The 19,878-nt window shown below is 52.7% G+C and overlaps 1 protein-coding gene across 3 annotated transcripts in view; it reads right to left on the bottom strand.

Annotated features, from left to right (window-relative positions):
* The window catches only part of CASZ1 (castor zinc finger 1), a 151,207-nt gene that overhangs the window by 99,500 nt on the left and 31,829 nt on the right, over positions 1 to 19,878 (bottom strand). For all 3 annotated transcript variants that reach the window (XM_084786697.1, XM_084786698.1, XM_084786699.1), the window contains exon 2: positions 16,000 to 16,153. The gene's annotated coding sequence lies outside the window, so the exon portion shown is untranslated. The remainder of the gene's footprint in view (positions 1 to 15,999; positions 16,154 to 19,878) is intronic.

Raw genomic sequence — 19,878 nt, 5'->3', positions numbered from 1 at the left:
TTTTTTTTTTTGTTTTTTTGTTTTTTTTGTTTTTTGTTTTTCCAAACTCAGAAAAGGCTGGAATGTTCTGGTACTGCTCATACGCACCCTTTTTCTTGGGGTGGAGGGTTATCTTCTGAGAAACAGTGTACCAAAGCCCAGAAGGCATGGAGTAAGGGTCCCCTCCCCCTCATTGCCTTACAGTGCCATCTGTACCAGCGCTGCCCCCCTCCCGGCCACCAACCCTTTATAACCACAGGGCCCACAACTCCGAGTCAATACTTCATCGAGGACACAAACGCCATGTCCCAAACAGACAAACAGAAGTATTGACTTTTTAAACAGAGAAGCCCACGATTACACTTCACACAACTCCTGTGTCAGCTTTTCCCAAGCAAGAAGCAAGAACGCGGCGGATGGAGAATCGCAGCTGGGCAAGAACAGGGCGGAAACGCAGGAGGGGAGAAGGGGACAGGGGAGGCCGGCCTGCAGGGAACTCTGTGGCTCAAGCTGTCATCCGGAGGCCTGTCTTCATCTAGAATTCATGCACTCAAGTTCTTCTGTTTTCTAAGTGCTTTTAAAGAGACAGTGAATTCTCAACCTGGACAGTAGGCTTGACGCTATACCTTGTTCCTAACTGCGGAGAGCAGACAAGCCGGGCGTGGTGGCGCACGCCTTTAATCCCAGCACTCGGGAGGCAGAGGCAGGCGGATCGCTGTGAGTTGTGAGTTCGAGGCCAGCCTGGTCTACAAAGTGAGTCCAGGATGGCCAAGGCTCTACAGAGAAACCCTGTCTCGAAAAACCAGAAGGGTGGCAAAGGCAGAGAACTGTGTGGTCTCAGGGGCATCTAAGCAAGATGTCCCAACAGCAGCCTGGGCGGGCAAAGGGCTGAAAAAGCACACAGTAAACACCACAGAGGCGAGGGTCCCCAAACCAGGAGCGTCCCCGAAGCTCCAGGAGTACTCTAAGCCCTCAGGGCACAGGGATGAGTGTGTGGTATAAACCAGAGGATCCCAGGACACTGGGACACTGAGTCAAGGGAACTAGTCCTTGAAGCTCCAGGGCCAAGCAAGCCATTTGCCTTTGACTGATATTTAGGAGGACTTTGGCCAGGGCTAGCTGTCCCCATAGACAGTAAGAAAAAGCTTACAGGCCGCTCAGGTTCATGGATTCAGAGAAAGGGCTCCAGGTTAAGGACAGCCTCCAGCTTCACCGGAGCCCCTCCAAAGAAGGCCCGCAATCCTCCACCTGAAGACCCGTGCTCAGGGGGATGGGTGGGGGTGGGTGGGGGGTGGGGTGGGGGGTGGGTGGGGGGTGGGCGGGGGGGGGAGCTGAGAACAAACAGCAGCCACAGGAAGAGAGTTGAGCATTTCAATTATTCATATGCCAGATGGATTCTTTTCCTGCCTTTTTTCTATAAAAATGAGGAGGGAGGGAGCAGGTCTCACAGCAGCAGCCTCTGAAACAGGGAGAGAAGGGATAGGGGGACACTAAAATAGAAGTCAAGTCCCCGCCCCCCTCCCCCCATGCTCCTCCTGAGCCCTGGAGGTCCCCAGCACCTCGACAGCAGGGCAGGAGGGCAGGAGGGACCCAGCGTTTTCTCCAGCAGGGGCCAGGGTTGCCCTTTAGGTTCCCCCCCACAAGCAGAGAGCACAAGGCAAGCAAAACTGCTGAGGAGAGGGAGGGTGAGTGAGAGAGGAGCCGAGAGAGCGAGCTTAGGGTGGAGGGGGGAGAGGCAGGCAGAAGAGGGTTCTGACCTTCTGTGAAGGATATAAAAAATCCAGCCGCCTCAGGGGACACCCAACTATCTAGCATATTGCTGTTAAAATGTCTGCAAAATTTAATACACTTGGCATACCATCTAATCAGTCCTTGGAAACTCAGGCACTCTCGTCTTCCACTATTCCAACTGCCTCAGACCTTACACCTGGGGACCCCAACTCCCACCCTGTCCCCAAAATAAGAGAAAGTTGTTTTCCACCTCACAGAAACAGCTGCTCTGGCTTTTAGAGCGTATTTCATCCCTATGCATGTGCAATGTCCGAGGTTCAGAATTTAGAAGATTGGTGTGTGTGTGTGTGTGTGTGTGTGTGTGTGTGTGTGTGTGTGTGTGTGTCCTGGGCCAGGGCTCTGGTGCTATGGGCAGCTATGTAGTGACAAGGGCACACGTTCTCATTCAACCCAGGGAAGCCAACAAGAGCCATCCATGCTGACGGCTCTTATTTAAACAGCTGTCAGGCATGCAGGAGAGCTGTATCCTCCTGCGTGGGTGTGTATGCCTATCCATTCCCTACCTCTCCTGCATCCCAGTATATAACATATCAGACTCAGGCCCAGGCTTAGCACCATGCTCCACCCACCCATCCATCCATTTATCCACCCATCGATCCATCCATCCACCCATCCATCCATCCACCCATCCACCCATGCATCCATCCATCCATCCATCCATCTACCCATCCATCCACCCATCCATCCACCCATCCACCCATCCATCCATCCACCCATCCATCCACCCATCCATCCATCCACCCATCCATCCATCCACCCATCCATCCATCCATCCATCTGTCCACCCACCCACCCCTTTATAGTATTCCACAGATACTCCAACTCTCCCAAAGCCATCTAAGAAGTTTCTAGATCTATTCAAAGAATGAGCTGCCTTACCTTCAACCTGCAACATGGCAATCAGAGCCTACTATGACCTGGATATTTTTGGCAGGTCATCATTCGCTCTGGCTTAACAGAAGGAAGCCTCACATAGCTGCTTGACAAGGTGAGGAAGTTGACTCCCCCAAAGCTGTACCCTCCACTCTAAGAAAACAGTTCTTTTCCAGTTCTCTTTGTTCATTTGTGATTTGCTAGTCTCTGAATGACCTAAAGCCCCAGGCCCTGGGTTTGGATCCCAAGGCTCTGTCCTGAATAAGCAAGTGGCATCAGAAAAGCCATTCATTATCTCTGGCTATAGGGCAAGGCTATGAAGTGGGGTGACAGCACCTGTTCTTACACTGGCTAGGCAAATCAAGGAGGAAAATGGTAAAGAAAAAAAAAAACGTTGGGAACTTGAGCACATGCTCCTGTTAGAAATTAAGATGTGTCCATGATGATGAGTAACGAGGCTGGATGGTTCTGGGGCTGGTACTGGTGGCTTCCTCCCACCCCGTGGAGCTGTGGCAAGACATCTGCTTACAAAGAGCGGAGAAGCCTCGGGCATGCCCACCCTTGCTCACAGGTGAAGAAATTGGGACAGAGTCAACAGATGACCTACCTGTTGTCACAGAGTTCCCTTGAGGCAGAGCAAAGCTGAGGACATACTGTTCCCAGTGGCCGGGCCTCTGCCTTGGCCTTGGCCAAGGGATATGAGATAGCGAGAGTGACAATGGGGCAGGAACTAGAAAGGGACAGTGGGCAAGGTGTCACGAGCCTCTGTCTCTCTCTCTCACACACACACACACACACACACACACACACACGAGAGAGAGAGAGAGAGAGAGAGAGAGAGAGAGAGAGAGAGAATTAAAGTTAAAGTGAGAACATAGCCAGTAAGAAAAATCCTATGCCCGTGCCATCGAAACTTATTTTAGGGCAGAAGGTAATTGCCAAGGCTTCAAATAAAAAGTCAACCACAGGCTGTAAATGGCTCCAAGTCTTTAATTAGACCCCAAGGAGAAAAAAAAAAAAAAGAAGAAGAAGAAAGAAAGAAAGAAAGAAAGAAAGAAAGAAAGAAAGGAAAACAGTTGCAAAAAGAAATTAAAAGTAAGAGAACCTTCCAGAAAAGAAGACCACAGGACCCCTCCTGCCTTCCCCACCCCAAATGTCTTCCATGGTGGCTGACACTGGGAAAGCAACGTGTGAAACAAGAAGGGTGCCTGGGCCCATTGCTGGGGGGCAGATGCAGAGCCAAATCTTATTATACCCCAAGAGCGTGCCAGCCCCGTCTTTCTGGGGCCTGCCTAGCTATACTCCAGCCCATCGAGGCTGGCCTCTTGATGGATACCTTAGGCCTCAGGGAGAGTCAGCTATTTCCCTTACTCTTCCACATGAGAGAGTGTGGAAAAGATACGCAGGGAGTGGCCCGGGCTCGCTCGAAGGCCTGTGTATCAAAGCCACAGGCCCAATTGTTTGGCCATGGAGGTGCTTATCCGTAGTGTTGTCCCTTATTCCTGAGGTCTCTCTTCCCGGCTGTGACAGCTCTTCTCTTGAGTCCCATATGGCGAGGTGGCTCTGAAGCCACATAGACAAAACAAGTAACTGCCCTGGCTTCTCCTGTGTGATCCATCCCAAGCATATCTAAATACTCAACCGTCCTCAAGGTGACAAGTGGCAAGGCAGGGAGGCCAACAGGTAGGCTATGACATTTCACTGGAACAAGGCAACTGTGCATCAGAAACCCTATCCCCAAATCCCTGGCCAGTCCTTGTCCTTGGGAGAACACAGGAGTCGGGGGTGGCTATGATGATGGGACTGAGAAGAAAGCAGAAGCTGCCCTTGGGGAAGGCAATGGAGTACAGAGGGGGAGGGGCATGGGTGCTCTCGTCTGTCACATAAATTGATGCAACTCAGGGGGTGAGCCAGTCTCACAGGTGTGTATGTGGGGGGGGGGGCGGGGGGAGTGTCCTAAATGGACTAGCCTAGTACCTGTCAAATTGTGGTAGAGGCCAGAATCTAATCCTGGGTGTTGCAGAATTGGGTGACAGCGAGGTGGCCAAGAGGCAGAGAGAACTACGGTGGCAGCAGCCACCCGTGCCCTCCCCCCCCCCCCCCCGCCTTTTAAGGATCTTCTGAGTGTGAAGCCCTGCCGCAGGCCTTTTAGAGGACACATCCTTGTTCCTGAGCTACCATTGTGTCCACTCCACAGAGGAGGGCAGCGGAGCCAAGTGTAGAGAGAGGACACTCACACGCCTGCAACATGGCAAGCCTGCACTATTATTACACAGGGGCAGCCAGTCCTAAAGCCATCTTTCCCATAGCCCTCCCAACCACTCACCAAGCCATGCTGTGCCAGCTAAGACCTGCACAGCCATAACTAATAGGGGAAAAAAATGGGTGAAATGGACCTCCCAGCTCTCAGGGGGCAGAGTCAGGTGGAGCTCTGTGAGTTCAGGGCCAGCCTGGTCTACAGGAAGAGAGAGAGAGAGAGAGAGAGAGAGAGAGAGAGAGAGAGAGAGAGAGAGAGGGAGGGAGGGAGGGAGGGAGGGAGGGGGAGGGGAGGGGAGGGGAGGGAGGGAGGGGGAGAGGGAGAGAGAAACCCTGTCTTGAAAACAAACAAACAACAACAACAACAAAGAAGTGGGGAGGCTCAGCCCCCCCCCCCCCCCCCCCCCCGACAGACAGCAGACGTCAGGCTTATTAACATACTGTCCTTTTTCCTAGCTGCGATCAGATGGAGGCAGGGATGGAACCTCCACCCTGTCCTCTGTGTGGGACTGCACGGAAGTGTCATTTTCTCCTCTTCTACTCTCTTTCCTTCTTTCCTCCCTACACTGAAAGACCCCAGGCAGGTGTGACCAAAACACTGCCAAATGGGCAGGCCCAGGACAAACACCTGAGGGGCTCTAATTGCCTTTTTTGACTGATTTTTGCTGAAGGTAGGAGCACGGGAGCATTGGGGACTGAGTCTGCCCCGGCTGTTCATATCTTTTTAAAAGTGACCCGTGTTTGCTGACTTACACCCCAAACACCCACGGCCCTAGCTGGTTCTCCCTCCAGGAGGGCTCTCATGGATACCAGCTGGCACTTCAGACTTGTAGGAGGAATGCTAACCTTTGAGCATCACTAACCTTCTTGCAAGCATGCCTCCCTACCCAGGACTGCCACGCTGACAGAGCAGCAGGGTCCCAAAGGCAGGGAGCTCAGGAAAGGAACCGTTAAGCAAAGATGGGAGCCTCAGCTAAGAGAAGCCCTAGCATCTTTAAGGTTCAGGAGCCGGGGATGGCCCCCTCCATGAGAAGAAGTCTTGTCTCTGGGGAGGATGGGTACCAAAAGAAGGGTCCCCCGCCCCCATCCCCACCGGCAGCTGAGTGATCCAAAGTCTCAGCTGGCGAAGCCACTTGCTCTCCTGGGCATGAGGTTTGCCATTTTAGTTTGTCCTTTTGTGATGGTTTCTAGTATCTGGGGCTGGCTTTGAACTTAAGATCCACCTGCTTCCACCTCTCAGGTGCTGGGACCACGGGCACACGCCTCACAACTGTTTACGTGATGCTGGGAATTGAACCCACAACTTCATGCATGCTAGGCAACCGTTCTCCCAACGGAGCCAGCCTTGATTGGCAAAATATGCCTTTTCCTCACTGTAAAACGCAGCTGGGTGGGATGCGTCTGAGGGATGACTGGAGCTGCCGGACATGCGCACAGCATGCAGACTCTGCTAGCTGGGCTTACACAGCTGGGGCTGCTACTCTGAACATCCTACAGAAGACTTTCTTTAGGACTGGGCTTCAAGGAAATGAGGGAAGAAGACCGGTTAGTGGCCTAGATAGGTACCCTACTACATTTTCGATTTTTTTTTTTTTTGAGACAGGGTTTCTCTGTGTAGTCTCGGCTGTCCTGGACTCACTTTGTAGACCAGGCTGGCCTCGAACTCACAGCGATCCGCCTGCCTCTGCCTCCCGATTGCTGGGATTAAAGGCGTGCGCCACCGCGCCCGGCAAATTCTTTATCTCTCGAATCAAAACGAGTGAGGAGGCAGAAGGGAAAGAGCTGATTAGAAAGAGGTGACTGGCCAGTCTGTGTGAACCCCAGTGACCTAGAGCTGGCCCCATGGGCTCCAAGACACACGGACCTGATCATAACCAGATGGAGGATGGTCACGTGACCGGACCTTTCTGGCCTCATCTTTTGGAGGATGATCTTTGGGGTGAAGCCTATTTATCTAGGGCAGCAAGGGTTAACGCTGGGGCTGGGAGAGGCCAGGCAGCACGGAGCACTCCCTGTTTATTAATAAGCTATTTATCACCAGCTTTGCTTTTAATGCCATTTGGGCTTAATGTCGTTAATGAAATATAAATACCCACGCTAACGATGTCGGTCAGAGGCAGCACGGGCAGCAGACGGCTCAAGAACCAGGGCCAAACCGCTGGGCACGCTGGGGAAGAAGCTGAGAGCTTGGAAGAGGAAGAGATTCCCACCAGCTCGGCACACCCGCCCCCAGCCCCTTCTGCTCCCACCACGGAAGAGGTTCCCACCAGCTCGGCACGCCCCCCCCCCCCCAGCTCTTTCTGCTCCCACAGCGGCGGAAGAGGTTCCCACCAGCTCGGCACCCCCCACCCCCTCAGCCCCTTCTGCTCCCACCGCAAGACTCCCGAAGCTGAAGCTGGTGGTGCCGGGAAAGGCTGGGAGGAGGCTGCCCAGGGGGCTGGGGAAATCTTCCAGGGTGAGGATGGCATTAACTCCTGCAGCACAGAGCCCAGCCCAGAGAGCTCCCACCTTGGGCACTGCCCTCCTGGCATCAGGCCCCTTGGCTGCTGGAAGCTGGACTTCCACCAGCTGGCGGCGGGCCCTTCTTACTACACTGAGCTTCCTGACCACGGGGAACAGGGCCAGGGTGACAGAGGTCACAAGAGGGAGCAGTTAGGATCCCGCCGAGTTTTCCAATAAAGATTTTCAATTCTGGCACCCAGAATGACATTCTAGGCAGCCCAGCTTTCTCGATCGCTTGCCTTTCCTGAAGCTGCCACAGGGCTACTCCAAGGCCTTGGGAAAGTGGGTTTCCAGAGGTCTGAATACGGGTTATTTCTGTTCAGTGCTCAGAGGCCTCGGACCTGGAGGAAGCCCTACATAGCTGGCTTTTGTCCCTAACTTAGTCTAGCCCTTCCCCTACACTTAGCCATGTCTGCCCACTCTTTTGGGCTCAGAAAAGAGCCCTTAGCATCCAATACAAATTACCCCCAGCGGCCTCGGGCCTACTCTCAAGAGCAGCCTGAAGCCTGCTCCTAGGTATTAAATAGTCTCTCTAAGGCAAGTGACCACAGGACATTGCTTCCAGCCCAAGGGTCACAGATGCCCCAACGGGACTTACTGCCCACACACCTAAGGATCACCTGGACCCAATACAGGATGAGAAAGGCAACCTTTTGCCTCCAACCTCCTCTCCCTGGACAAAAGCAGTGGAAGTCACAGTGACTCTGGCCCCAGCCTGCTCGCAAAGTCGGCTTCCCAGAGGAGTAACGCTTGTCTCTGATAAGAACCCCAGGCTTCCCTTTGACGGGGTGGGGTGGGGTGGGGGGCTCAACACTTTTTTAGTATAAGTATATCCCAAATATCACGTGGAACATACTTATGCTAAAAGTACCCGCTGTTTATCTGAACTTCAAGTTTCACTCGCGGTCCTGTATCTTACTGGCTAACTTCCGGCAACCCAAGCCAGGCTGCTCAGCAGGGATACCTGACAGGCGGTGATGTGCTCTGGTGGGTGACAGGATCACTCCTCTCTGCCCATCTTGGGGCAGTGGACTCCCCTTCAAGAGACTGTTCACCTAACCGTCCTCAACCCCCTTCAGCGGTTATCCCTATGCGCCCTGTGTCACTGCGCACCTGTGGTGGGTCCCCTCTCTGCCTGTACCCCTCAAAGTCACCTCCATGTCCCCAAGGAGCACAGGGCTCGTTTGCCGAGGGCTTGGTGGAGCTCAGCTTGGCAGCTAATCCCCTGGGTGTCTCCTGTCAGATTATTAATTAGCTAAAGCGGATCGGTCCTAAAACAACTGCACTTGGGCTCCAGATAAAGCAGGCCAGGCAAGCCGGTTGGGGGGCTACTTAAAGCGACAAGACCCTGTTTGTGAACTGCTTCCTTCCGGGGAGAGGAGACTGAGGCTGCAGATGGGGGCGGGCAGACAGACACCACCCCCTCACACACACACACACACCTGCCTCTGCTCCCAGATGGAAGTACATGACAGTGAGAGATTCACGACAGCCCAGGGGATCACGAGAGGAGGAGTCAGGACACTTGAGGCTTGCGTCCTTCTAAAGAGGCACCGCCTAATCAGACCATGTCCCTCAGACCTCCTCAGAAAGAGCCTAATTTCACTTGGGAAACCAAGAATAAAACAGAATCCTCACTAGAGCCCACAAAATATGTGGCCTCTTCCTGCACTTTAGGCGCACAGGCCTCCCCACTGTCCTCCAATAGGCAGAGCGGGGACAAGGCTCTCGCCTCTGGGATCTCACGGCTGCTATTGCTTCTGATGGAACTCTTCCCCCAGATATTAATTAGCATGGTGGCTCCCTCACCTCCTTTCTGTCTCCATCTCAGTGACCCTTCCTCCAGAAGGCACGCCTAAAATTATACACCAGCCACCTCCCCACCCTCTTTCTTCCAGTCTCCAACGCGACTTTAATTTCCCCTTTAGCACATGCTGCCCCTGATAAACCATTCGCTTCTTTTATCTCCTTATCATTTGCTTCTCGACACCAAAATGGAGGTTCCAAGAGGACAGGAATTCCTCAAGAGGTCTCAACTACTGTTCAATAAGGACGGATAAATGGATGAAAACAGGAGAAGAACGAGAAAGGGTCAGAGGTCAGGACTGAGCCCCGCCCCCCCCCCATCCGTCCAGTGGTCTCCTGTAACACCCACTTCCTCCCTGGGACTTTCTCGGATCCCACCTTTCTTGGGTTCCGCCCCTACACTTCAGTGCCGCTACACCCTGCTCCTGGGTGCATTCCTCTCCAGGTCCTGGTCTTCTGAGGGATGCCCTGGAGGACTGACACCACCACCACCCCCTCCCAGCTGGACTGCTCCTCTCTGCCCAGTGGGCAGTGCCCTGTGGGCCACAAGTCAGCGGAAGCATCATCAGGACTCAGAGCTGCTGCCTGGGCCCAGCACAACTGCTAGCAAACTCCCGGGCTTGCATTGTTTTGGCTTGAGTCGGTGAAGCTGAAATATTGAGTCACAACGGCCCGAAACTTCATTACCAGCTCTTAACACAGATTACTAAGAGAGAGAGAGAAAAAAAGTTGCTTTTAATTGCTTTTCCCGATTAGCATTTCTGGAGGAGAAAGTAATGTGTAATTATTCTCCCCTCCACTCACCTACCTTGGCCGTGGGGTTCCCAACCCTAAACTGCAAGGTACAGAGTCAGAAGAGACTCTCGTTCCCAAGGGAGGCCAAGGAACGAAATTCAAGAGAACGCTGAGTGAAGGCCTCTAGGAAGACTGATGGGAAGAAGAAGCAGGAAGTGAACTGTGGGCAGCCGTCCGAGGGCCTGGAAGATGGGCTGCAAGCATCCCACGGGAGCCTCGGCTTGGTACCCCCACTTCCATACTAAACGACTTTCATCTGCACCAGGGACATGTGTAGATTCCAGAACAAGATAAGACAAGGGGCCAGGCATGGTGTGCGTATCTGTGATCCTAGGACATGAGGGACTGAGGTAGGAAGATCTCAAGCTGGAGGCCAGTCTGGGCTGTACAGTGAGACCCCACCTCAAAAGAATTAAAAAAAACAAACAACAAACAAACAAACAAACAAACAAAAAAACAGCTAGGCAGTGGTGACTCACATATTTATCCCAGCACTCAGGAGGCAGAGGCAGGCGGATCCCTGTGAGGCCAGCCTGGCCTACATAGTAAGTTCCAGGACAACCAAAGCTGCACAGAGAAACACTGCCTTGAAAAACCAAAGAAGAAGCCGGGCGGGGCGGTGGTGGCGCACGCCTTTAATCCCAGCACTCAGGAGGCAGAGGCAGGCAGAGGCAGGCAGATCACTGTGAGTTCGAGGCCAGCCTGGTCTACAAAGCGAGTCTTAGGACAGCCAAGGCTTCACAGAGAGACCCTGTCTGGAAAAACCAAAAAAGAAAAACGGAAGAAGAAGAAGAAGAAGAAGAAGAGGAAGAGGAAGAAGAAGAAGAAGAAGAAGAAGAAGAAGAAGAAGAAGAAGAAGAAGAAGAAGAAGAAGAAGATGACGACAATGACAAAAACCAACCCAGCAGGTAAAGGTAAACCTGATGATTTGACTTTGATCTCTGAGACCCACATAGAGGTCCTACAAGCTGTCCTCTGTCCTCTCTGCACGCACGCACACACACACACACACAGAGACATAAATAACTGAAAACAAATGCAAAGTCAGAGGAAACAGGTAGACAGGAGAAACTTGAAGGTCTGAAGGAGAAGGGATGAACTCACAGCCCTGTCTCCAGTCTCCTCTTCCACTGCCTCATGCCAGTATCTTTTCACTGTGGACACTCAGAAGTCCCAGGACCAAGGTCAGGCAGAGTGTCACTTTCCTGTGGGTCAGTCTATCCTTGGAAGCACCCATGTCACAATACCTAAAGGGTAGTTCTAAATAGGGCAGGGATTCAGGGATTCTCCACTGGAAGTCAGGAGGCACAGGGGAAACTGAGGAAGAGGGCTGTTGGTGAGCACCAGCATCACCAGAGAGCATTCCTATCCAGAAAGGAGAGAGAAGGACCATCTCTCAGTCACACACCTACTCGCCCCAAGGGCACCACATCACCTGGGGGCAGTGGAGATGCAGCCTACCCTACTTCCGTCACCAGCACATCCTTTCGCCAACCCCACCCTTCTGCATCCTGGACTGCAGCTGCCTGCTCTAGCGCTGCCAGCCTCCCATCAGATCAAAGCCCTGGAGGACGCCATTAGAACTGTCCAGTCCAGTTAGGAATGAAGGGCAGGGATCCAGTGCAGACCGTGGAGGCAGAAAGCAGAGAAACTTCCCACTCAACGCAGGCTAGTCCACCCAGATATACGCCCTCCCCTAAGGCAAGCAGACACACCCAGGGCAACCAGCTGACTCTTCCTTCCGAGTCAGACAGAAGCACCAGCTGTGGGCCTGGGATAACCCCCCCTCCCCCGCCAGCCCTTACCCTACCCACATCAGCCTGCCCTTCTGCTCAATGCCTCACTCTCCCTAGAGGTCAGACCTCCTGAGCTTTCCTGGAGGGTTGAGCTGGCCCATATGGCTGGGGATACATTGCCAGCACCAGTAAGTACTCGTGGGTCCCGGCAGCCTGCAGCGGCGACAGCTTTCCACTCGCCCAGTCATAACCCTCTGGCTTGCTACTGGGCAACATGGCAGCCTCCAAACAGAGCCGGAGAGGATGAAAAATGGCCTCATCATCACAGCATCACTGCCAGATAGCCTTTGCCCACCTGGCCTCTATAGGTTATGCCAGGATACAGGGAAGCAAAGTCTTGTGTCAGAGGATCTGGGTTCAAGTCTTCCAACATGCCTACAACAATTGACACCTTCCCCCGTGGAAAGAATGTTAGGATCCTGACAGTGAGCTGGGCTGAGGCTAGGCTGGCCCCGTGTTTATGGCAGTCTTAGCTAACCCGTTTATCAGTCTTTAGAGACAGTTGTCTGAGGATCTGTATGGCCAGGGAAGGGCAGAAGCTCAGCTCTGGTGGCGCAGATCACTTTAAAGCCATGGGGAGGGAAACCCAAAGGACATTCAAGCCCTACACAAAACTCATGGTGGAAAGGTACAGTCTTGCCACGTGTTGGTGGCGCACGCCTTTAATCACAGCACTGGGGAAACAGAGCCAGGCGGATCTCTGCGAGTTCGAGGCCAGCCTGGTCTACAGAGTGATTCCAGGACAGCCAGGGGTGCACACAGAGAAACTCTGTCTCAAAAAAAAAAAAAAAAAAAAAAAAAAAAGGTACAGTCTTAGAGCAAAGGGCCTGTCCGTGACTATAGAATTCCTAGCAGCCAGCATGACTCCAAGACGCTGTTCTCTCTTAATATACAAGACTGGAACTCACTGAGGCCCATGGATACCAGAGAGAGGAGGCACAGGTGTGTGGGTTGGGTGGGGTGGGGGGTGGGCCCAGCATGTTCCAGGCTTCCAGGGGACCTTTCTTGTTCGTCCCATATAGTGATTAAGTCACGTTAACTTTTCCCGTGAGCACACACAGACTCTGCTCCCTCCTCAGCCTTCCCATCTTCTCCTCCTCATCCTAGCCATCCTCTTCCTCTGGTAGCTACAGCCACTGCTCCTCTGACTCCTGGTGTCCTCACTTGCTGCTCCCATGATGCACTGTTCCCGGGGCACCCTCAGCTGTTGCTTAAAGTAAGCGAGATTACTTTATTTCCTCTGCCTGTCTCTGGTACACGAAGCACTGCACAGTCCAGCCCTCCCCTTCTACCCGAGCCACATGGTCTCGTCACTGAAAGTAGTCTCTCCCACCCGAGGATCGTTAAATCACACGTGGTCTCTTTCTAGAATATTCTCCCGCCTGCTCTTCAGGAAGCTGTCCACTTGGCATCTTTAGTCTCTGCTGCCAACTCCTCGGGGTCTGGATCTTTGCCTATTCCATCCTACAACGTCCTTGGTCTCTTCTCATCACCCCATCCTATTTCCATTTGGCCCACAGTCTGGTATGTGTGTTTTTCTGTGTGTGTGTGGCTGTTGTGAGGCCTTCTAGCAGAAATCTATGGTAGCAAGGGCTTCTCGCTCCCACTGTCCGCTGGGGAGTGAGCTGCAGATACCACACCCTCAGTAACTACTCAGTATAACCAGATCTTCTGCAAAACCTCCAGCAAGGGGGAGAAATCTAAGCCTGAGCCAGAAAGCACAGACTTCTCCCCTGGTTCTCAGCCTGGTGTGGCATCTCTGCCATAGTGAACCCCAGTCTATGGTCGAGTCAGTCACCGGAAAGGATTGAGTTCAGCGACCAGGGACTCAGCCTTGACATTCAGAGTTCCCAGGCTTCATTATCAAAGCTGGAGACAGCCGATGCCAGGATGCAGGAGTCCCGCTGGACCCGTTGGACCCATACACTACGCTGGGTTGCTAATCCCAGTGGGCATGGCCCCTGGGAGTCAACAGTGAGTGGAAACTTCAGAGAGGGAAAAATTAATGGGCATGTTTTGCCCAGAGAAAGAAGAAAACAAAAGGCTTATGGTGAAGAATGGGGCAGGCACACCTAAGAAGCCCCTTGAAGGGGTTCTCCAGGCACCCGAGCAGCCTGGCAAGGCGCTAGGAAGCCTCGGGGTGGGGCAGTTAAGATACTTTCCTTCCCAGCATTCTAATCCTCTCAGGAAGCAGAGTCAGGCTACACGAGCCCAGAAAGGCAATGAAGTCCATATGCAGGACTGGAGGGCTGGCTGAGCAGCTAAGAGCGCTTGTTGCTCTTGCAGAGGACACAGGTTTGATTACCAGCACTCACGCAGCAGTTCACACCATCTGTAACTCCACTCTCAGGGGATCTGACACCTTCTCTGACTCCAGATGACCCGAGGCACACACACCGTGTACATACATATAGGTAAGCACACATTCATACACATAAAAAATTTTTTTTAAATCAATCTTTTTTTTTTTTTAATTACAAAAAAAAAGTCAGCAGGGCATAGCGCATGCCTTTAATCCCAGCACTCGGGAGGCAGATCACACAGGATCACTGTGATTTTGAGGCCAGCCTGGTCTACAAAGCAAGTCCGGGACAGGCAAGGTTAAACAGAGAGACCCTGTCTCAAAAACAAACAAACAAACAAGCAAACAAAAGTCAAGATGCTAGGCCCAAAGGAGACTTTGGAGCAGTGGACTCTACACATAGACTTTTCTTAGGCAACATTCTCAACATCCCAGACGTTACCAGGGACAGGAGGACGGCGGCAACACACCTTGAGTACAGATGGACAGATTCCTAGGGCGCCATCATACTAGACACCAGGAAGAAGACTCTCAGCCACTTTAGCAACCAAAGGCTACATTTTGCATCCGATTTGCAAGTTCCTGGGCTCCATTCAAGGCTTCTGCTAGTCCCTCAAGGAGCCATACCCTGAGTGAAGTAGGGCTTGTAGCTTTAGGGACCTCGCAAACCCCCAATAAGCAGCCTATCTCCCCAAGTGCTCCCCAAACTCCGAGTTTAAAGTTCAGAGTTACACACCAGGTGCTGCTGGCTCACACCTTTAATCCCAGCACTTGGGAGGCAAAGGCAGGTGGTGGATCTCTGAGTTCAAGGCCAGCCTGGTCTACAGAGTGAGTTCCAGGACTGTGTAGCCAGGCCTACACAGAAAAACCCTGTCTCGGAAAAACGAACAGAAGTCCAGAGTTACGGAGCCAGACCACAGAGGGAAGGGAAGGACCCTCGTATCCAGGTGCCCATGAAGGCGAGCACAGGTGAAGAAGCCAGAGATGCTGGCAGCAGTGTGGTACACAGGATGAGTGGCCTCTGGTCTTGCCCTCCCCAGACAGTCAATCTTAATCCCCTCCTGCCCAGGCTCCATTCTAAGGCCATGCCCATCAATTGTGTGAACACCGCCCCTACCTCACCCCACCCCGCCCCTACCCCACCGCACCCCTACTCCCACCCCCTCCCCCGCCAAGAACTGCTGTGCTTGACACCCCACCCCACCCCCAACACCCCCCACCCCCACCAAGAACTGCTGTGTTTGACACCACTATCTGCAGGCAAATAGGAGAGTACAGCTACAGACACTCTGTGCCTGGCTAAGTGATTTGCCATAGACAAGGAGCTATTTTCTTGTCCCAGGCAAAGGTACCCACACCTTGTCCGCTAAGGAAGGTCTAACCTGGGCTAGAGATAGCTCTGACAGGTTTTCCCGGGCCAGCTCCTCCCACAAACAAACTCAGGGCAGAGCAGCCTTCTAGTCTGCCTGTGTGCATGTCAGCTGGTGTGCGCACAATGGCCAGGACCCTGCTGTCCCCTCAGTGAAATTCAGAATGACCCAACACTCTGATTCTGGAGTATCATCAGATGGGGTAATCACCTGAGATACCTCCCCACTGGTGTATCCTTCCAGGACTGGGGTCACTGGAAGGACTCTTCAAGGTCAAATGTACTGACATCTTTATTTTATGGGTAAAGAAACCAAGACCCAGAGGGGTGCAGGAAGTAAGTTTGATGGCAAAGCCAAGGTTAAAATGCAAGTGCCATGCTCCTGTTTTCATGTGACTTTTTAAAATCTATGGCATATGAGCTACTGGGCCACAGTCCAGTGAGAGAGGTGAGTCTAAGGACCCGAAGTGGCAACCCTCCAACTGGCCAGCCCACACTTCGCAGAGCATCTTGGGAACCAGGAAAGGTACCTTTGCATCCCAAGAGGCCAAGGTCCGAAGTCCATTCCAATGCACACTGGGGAGCTGCAGGGTACCCCCCGGTGAAGGAGGAGTAGGTGGCTGAGGCAGTCGGAGGGAAGGTGCGATGGAGAGGGTCTGCCTTCCTTCAGCAAGGACTGTGTGCCTGCCAAGAGGAGAAAGGGAAACAGATTAGGTTTCTGGGCTGGCAAGATGGTTTAGCTGATAAAGGTACTTTGCCGCCAAATCTGATGACCTGTGGAAGGCGAGAACCGACTCTCACAAGTTATCCTCTGACCTCCATACTTGCACGGTGGCATATGTGCACAAGTGTGTGCACGTGTGTGTGTGCGTGTGTGTGTGTGTGTGTGTGTGTGTGTGTGTGTGTGTATGGGCATGCGTATGCACAATCGTACACACAGAACAATAAATATAACTTGAAAGGTTGTCAAGATGATTAGGTTACAGCTGGGACTCACCAAGCTACCATACATAGAGGCCAACAGGAAAGTCCCAACACCCTGTGTGGTAAGCAGCCAATGAAGCAGGAGGTTCTTGGACCTGCCTTGCCAATCAGCAGATGGCGTCAGCATGGTGCATGCCATGCTTGACGCTGCAGCCAACGTGCCCTTTGCACAATTATTAGCCAATTGTTCTTTGGTGTCATACCTAATAAAAGAATCAAGCAGGGAGAAACAATGCTAGGCCAATCAGGTGCCAGCCTAGGCAACAACAGAGGGATCACACCCAAGGCTTGGCACCTGGGGTGAAAGGTCAGTCTGAGAATGGATCAAGTCAACACTGATCTGGCAACAGATCAGACCCATGGCAACGGGAACAACCAATGCTGACTTCCCAGACCCCTGCTCTTTCCAGGTTTCCCCTTGGAGAGCTCCTGGCTGTTCCGGGACCCCCTGCTCGGCCTTGTGGAAGTCCAGAAAGAGAGAGAGAGAGAGAGCCAACAGGTGTCTCTGCAGCTACTTAGGATTGTAAATTTGATTTCTTCTCCATTTTCCACCTCTGCCTGCTAGGGTGCTATTTCATCTCATAGACAGGAAAGAGGCTGTGAACACACCCTCGAAGGAGGCGGCTGGGAGAGACTTCTTTGTGATAGGTGCTGGGCCAAAAAAACAGTGGCCTAAAGAAGGTTGGAGCTCTACTACCGGCAACCTTTGTGTCAATTTAAGCAAATATTGTGGCGTTTCCATGGTGATTCCTGTTTTGAATATCCACTTCGCTCACTTTTTAAAGGGCTTTTCCTGTTTGCATTTCAACTTGAAACCTGTAAATATTTTCAGCCTTTTTAGGAAAAAAGAAAAAGCCCATGTGCGTGCAAATACAAGCAAGTACACAACTTCCCAGGCATGGCCGTCCAGCTGTGGGGACATAAGGATGTGGGGCGTGGAACTTCAAGGGTATTTTCATTATCTACTCTTTTTTTTGGTGGGGGGGGCGGTTTGAGACAGGGTTTCTCTGTGTAGCCTTGGCTGTCCTGGACTCGCTTTGTAGACCAGGCTGGCCTCGAACTCACAGCGATCCGCCTGCCTCCACCTCCCGAGTGCTGAGATTAAAGTCGTACGCCACCATGCCCAGCTTCATTATCTACTCTTATATCCACCCTGCGTATAGAGTCTGCATTGAAATCTGGGTCCTCCCGGCTTCCTTTCCAGGGGCTAACAACATCCCATACATAGTGTGTGTGTGTTACCCACATGGCTCATGCTTGATCGCATGGTCCTGCATGGACCAGCAGCAGCCTGCTTAGTTTTCTAACTTGACCCAGCCATCAAAGTCCGTGCCCCCCCCCAAGAGTGTGTGAGCCCCCTCCTCTCCTGACTCCCAAATAGAACTGAGTAGAAGGAAGCTGGCTCTTCGAAGGCCCTGTTTCAACACCAGACTCTTCTCTCTGCTGGGTCAACGGTTCAGGGCCAGCTCCCTGAGGAAAACTGCGATGGAAGGTGACGACGGGACAGCAGGCTAGGGGTGGACTCTCCTGGCTCCCATTCCTCCCTTCAGCATCACGCAGGGTTAAACAACGTGTTTCCTGGTTTCCATGGATTCCCGCCAGGCCCCTAATGTGAGTTTCGTGTGATTTGGGGGAAGTGGGTTTCCTTTGTTTTCCAGTTTGGGAATATTTTTTTCCTTTAAAAAAAGAGGAAAAAACACTTTAATGGGAACTTCAGGGCCACTGGGAGACTTACTCCTTTGGGTTCTGAAACTCCCTTGCCTGATGGAACAGAATTTCCCAAAGCCCAGGCACAGGCAGCCTTTGGCTCTGGCCAGAAACATGGCTGTGGGCCAGTGGAAGAAGTGCCTTGGGTCCTAGACAGCTTGTACCCCAGATCACCATCTGTGGGGGTCTCTACCTCAGTATCCCATCAGAAACCAGCATCAACATGGGAGCTGACACACACACCTTCTAGTCTCATTGGTACATTCACACTCGGCCAGACAAGCCAGCCGTCAGGAGAAGCATCTACCTCCCAGACTCCCAGAAGGAGCCAGAAGACAGGAGCCTAGCCATATGTCAGAGGTGGCCCCGAGTCTCACGTGCTGGTCAAGAAGGGTTCCAGCCAGACGGGAAGAAGCTACTGCAGACCCCAAGGGCCTGTGTCTCTTCCAGACCACGGAGGGGTCTGCCCTGAAGCGGAGGAGCTGAACAAAGGGTGTGGCCAGGCCTCCTCCTCCTCCTCCTCTTCCTCCACCGCCATTTCCCCATTCCTGTCATCCCTGCCCAGCCTTGCTAGGGCGCATGACCTTGTTCCGAGTCTCCTCAACCAAGTGGCCTGACCCATTTACCAAACCAAGGCATGGGCCCCAAAGACTTCCAAGCGCTGCGGCCCTCCCACGCCACACGCCCCAGGGCTGAGGCACAGATCTCGGTCAGTAGGTGCAGAGCCTGAAGGATCTCTAACCAGCTGCCCCAAGTGAAGAGGTGATAAGCCAAACAGAGCGACAGACATACCCCTGGGAAGATCTAAAGCCAGGGGTCTGAGGCTGGGATCTGCCACGTAAGCCTCTGATGGCCCCTCTCTGGGGCCGCCTGATGGCCTAAAGGCTTGGATTCTTCACAACCGTGGAAGAACAAGGAAGAAAATGACAGGATCCATCTTCTCTCCCACCCAACAGGCTCAAGTCAGTCAGGAAGGCAAACAGAGCTCCAGACAAGGCCCAAATCATAACTACCTTCTTCTTTTAAACCTCACCAAGAACCTTTGCAGAGCCTCTCCGTGAGAGAGCCTCTCTCGGATGCCGGACAGAACTGGAGCAATTTGCTCACAAGCCTGTCTCCACCACTGGATTCTTAACTCCTCAAGGGCAAAGCCCAGGTCTTAATTATCTTCGAGTCGTCGTTGTTGCCGGCACTTAGCTCAGCAGCTGGCCCACGGTGGGCGGCGTCAGTGTTGGTGGAGCTCAGCTAGTCCCTGATTTCATGTCACAGTCAGATGAGCCTGGTGCGGCTTCCCCCTCCTCCCGGCAGGAACGCTTCATTGGCCACTTTCACACTCTAGCCCGCTCGGCGCCCTGAGCCCCAACCTGCCCGTTGGTCTCTTTCCTCCCACATGAACCCACTGGCTTTGTGATGTGCGGGTTCAAAGGGACTTCTGTTTACTTGGGCTTTTTCCAACTGATCCCAAAAAGGATTGAGCACCTACTGTATGCCAGGGAGGAGAGGGCACAGTGGGAGAGTGGTTTTTTTTTTTTGGTTTTTTTTTTTTTTTTTTTTTTTTTGCCCTCTGGCAATCAGTGCACGATAGGAGAGACAGTATTAGCTAGCTAGATGAATTTTGACAAACAATGTGCCAAGTGTTCCACACACACGGTCACGATGAATCTTTTTATTTTATTTTATTTACCCCGAGACAGGGTTTCTTAGCTGTCCTAGACTCG

Source organism: Acomys minous, assembly GCF_964271855.1.
Source record: "Acomys minous genome assembly, chromosome: 6".
Lineage (NCBI taxonomy): Eukaryota > Metazoa > Chordata > Mammalia > Rodentia > Muridae > Acomys > Acomys minous.
Note: the sequence above shows the minus strand (reverse complement) of the source record. Positions and strands in the feature narration are given on the sequence as shown.